This window comes from Carlito syrichta, unplaced genomic scaffold, assembly GCF_000164805.1.
Source record: "Carlito syrichta isolate Samal-C Ts95f unplaced genomic scaffold, Tarsius_syrichta-2.0.1 Scaffold81549, whole genome shotgun sequence".
Lineage (NCBI taxonomy): Eukaryota > Metazoa > Chordata > Mammalia > Primates > Tarsiidae > Carlito > Carlito syrichta.
Window position 1 is genome coordinate 426230 of NW_007025645.1, and position 3806 is coordinate 430035.

A 3806-nucleotide genomic window follows, 5' to 3' on the forward strand; every position below is an offset into this window, starting at 1 on the left:
ACAGAGTGAGACTCCAACTAAAAAAAAAAAAAATAGCAGGAAGAAAAAAATTTGTTGCTCTACACCCAGGGGAAAAAAAAAAAAACTATGAACAATTTCTCCCAATTTTTACTATCTAATTATGTATTTTAACATAATTGTAGTTATATGACTATATAAAAATGCACATACTCAAAACCAATTTTTAAATTGTGGTCTGCTGTAAAAGGTGACATATATTTATTATAGAAAATTTGAGACTACAAAAAAAGCTACAACCCAGAGATAACTATTGTTAACAATTTGGTGTATTTTCTAAAAACTTTTCTCTGCATTTTTACAGAGAATACACTGATTATTCCAAACGTTCATGCACAGTTCACTGGGACACTTTCACAGTTCCTAGATAAAAGATGAACTGAAGAGGTACTGGCGGGTGGATAATCCCTCCCCTTTGAACAGTGTATTACTCTTCACCAATTAAAAAGCCCTAATAGATTCAGGGCTTTAAAGAAGCAGAAAATCATTATGGAAGTTTCTTGGCAGTAGAAAACGAATATTGTAGGACCCTGACAACTCTGTTTCTACCAAGATAAACACACAAGGCTTTTGTTCTGCTGTTTCCCTGGCGTAGTGCTCCAAGCTCTTCAAAAGTGTGTCTATTATTGGCAAGTGCTGACACACAATAGGAGTCTTTATTGTTCTCGGTGTCATCAAACATGGCCGAGATGCCACATGAACTGTGGGATGAATTCCGTAGCTTGGGAAACACTTTTCCAGGAACTGGGAAAGGAGAAGAACAGACAGAACAGCTGGCAAGCTGACTCAGCAGGGAGCCTGAGTCCTGGGACTCGTTCTTATCCCTCGGATGAACTTGCTTTGTGACCTTGGCCCTGGTACTTCAGATTCTGGGCCTCAGTTTCCTCATCTGTGGAATGAGGGATGATACTTGCTAATGCAGTAGCCCCCTTTATGCTTGGGGGGTATTCCAAGACCCCACTGGGTACCTGAGACTAGGGGTAGTTCCAAGTCCTACTTACGTGTTTTTTTTTTTAATCTGATAACTGAGAGGGCTGCTGAGTGACTCATAGACAAAGGCAGGCATCACATCCCAGGCTGGATGGCAAAAGATTTCATCACGCTACTAAGAATGGTGTGGGATCTAAAATTGTTTATTTCTGGAATTTTCCATTTAATATTTTCAGACCTTGTTTGACCAAGGGTAACCAAAACCACAGAAAGTGCAACCATGGAAAAGAAGGGACAAACTACTTCATAGAGTACATTTGATCTGAGAGCTCTAAATGAGTAAATAAACTCCAGGACGCCTTTGGGAGGCTGAGATGAGTGGTTTGCCTGAGCCCGCGGATTCGAGACCTGCCTGGGCAGCGAGACCTCATCTCTACAATAAATCAAAAATCAGCCGGGTGTGGTAGCGCATGCCTGTAATTCCGGCTACTCGGAAGGCTGAGGCGGAAGGATCGCCGGAGCCCAGCAGGTCGAGGCTGCGGTGGCCGGGAGCGGCCACTGCACTCCAGTCTGGGCGACAGAGTGAGACTCCAACTCAAAAAAATATAAAAAATTTTTAAAAATTAAAAAAATAAACTCCAGATACTCAGCTCTACGGCTGAGCAGCAGGGGCCACACAGGACACAGGATTCAGCTGGGTCACTGAGATTGAGAAGCCTCATAAGATCTTTGTATCACAATTTCCCACTTCCTGAATTATTATTTTTTTAACTGAAATAAAGCATACATTCAGAAAAGTGTATGAACTATAAATGCATGGCATAATTTTTACAAGGTGAAAGTGAAACCACTATCCAGATGAAGAAGTAGAGGGCGGGCCAGGCAGTGGGTCAAACCTGTGGAGGCCAAGGGAGGGGGATTGCTTGAGGCCAGGAGTTTGAGACCAGCCTAAGCAACATAGCAAGAAAAACTCTACAAAAAAATTTTTTAAATTAGCCAGGTATAATGGCGCATGTAGTCCCAGCTAGTCTACTAGCCAGCCTGGGTTACAGAGTGAGACCCTGTCTCAAACAACAACAACAAAATGGCCAGCACCCTAGAAATCTCTCATGGCCCCTCAAAGTCCTCACTCCCCAGCAAGAGTAACCACCATCGTCAAGACACCAGTCCAGCCGGGCTTGGTGGCTCAGCCGGTAATCCCCTGCCTTTGGGAGGCTGAGGTGAGTGGATTGCCTGAACCCGCAGGTTCGAGACCCGCCTGAGCAGCGAGACCTCATCTCTATAATAAAGAAAAAAATTAGCTCTACAATAAATTAAAAAATTAGCTGAGCATGGTAGCGCATGCCTGTAATTCTGGCTACTCGAAAGACTGAGGCAGAAGGATCACTGAAGCCCAGTAGGTGAGGCTGCAGTGGCCAGGAGCGGCCACTGCACTCCAGTCTGGGCAACCGAGTGAGACTCCAACTCAAAAAAAAAAAAAAAAAAAGACACCAGTCCAGTTTAACCTGTTTTTAAACTTGTTACAAATGAAATAATCCATATAAATGGATCACAAAGAAGTATCCTCTTATGTGTTTAACTTCTTTCACTGCGTGTTGTGTTTATGGGGTTCGTCTATGCTGTTGCATGTACTCATTTTCATGAATATTCATGTCCAATTGTATGATTCCATCATAATGGATGTATGTATCTGTAACTGTGGGACATGGGGATTGTTTCCAGTCTTTAGGTTATTTGGAGTCTACAAATACTCTTGTCTTCTTATCCATGAATGTGGTGTATTCCTCCCACCCTTTATTTTTGTCTTCTTTAACTTCTCTCAGTAATGTAACATTTTGTCTTATCCATCTTTCATTAGATTTATTCCAAGATATTTGTTGCCTTTTTGGTGTTATTATAAATAGTCTCATTTTTCTTGATCTTATTGATTTTATCTTTATTTTAATGATTTTGTTGATTCTAATGGTTTGTCTGCAGATTTTTTATTTTTATTTTTTAGAGAGGGGGTCTCACTGTGGCATCCAGGCTGGAGTGCAGTAGCTAGTCACAGGTGCAGTCATAGCTCACTGTAACCTTGAACTTTTAGGCTCAAGCTATCTTCCTTCCTCAGCCTCCCAAGCACTAGGACTGCAGGCCTGCACCACTGCACCCAGCTCTATATGTAGATTGAAAAACATTTTTTCATGTACATAATCATGTTGCCTATGCATAATGACAGCTTTATTTCTTTGTTTCTTTATTTCTTTGTCCCAGCACATAAAAGATAAGTCTTTTGTTTCTTTTTCCTGCCCTATTGTGCTGGCTAAATTCAAGCACAAGGTTGAACAGCAGTAGTGATAGCAGGCCTTCTTGATGTATTCCCAATCTCAGAGGAATGCTCTCAGTATTTCACCATTAACTAAGATGATGATGATGTTTGCTGTAGGGTTTTGTAGATACTTTTATCAGATTTTTTTTTTTTTTTAGCTGGAGTCTCACTCAGTCATCCATGCTGGAGTGCAGTGGCATACTCACAGCCACCTCAGTGTCAACCTGCTGGACTCCAGCAATCCTTCCGCCTCAACCTTCCAAGTAACCAGAACCACAGGCATGTGCTACCACGCCCAGCTAATTTTTGATTTTCTTGTAGAGACGAGGTCTGGCCAAGTTGCCTGGTCTTGAATTCCGTGGGCTCAGGCAATCCACTTGCCTCGGGCTCCCAAAGTGCTGGGATTACAGACTGAGCCACCGAGCCCGAGCCCGGCCTATCAGATTATTATTTTTTTTTTTTGTTTTTTTGTTTTTAATGAGTCGGAGTCTCACTCTGTCGCCCATACTGGAGTGCAGTGGCCGCTCCCGGCCACCGCAGCCTCGACCTG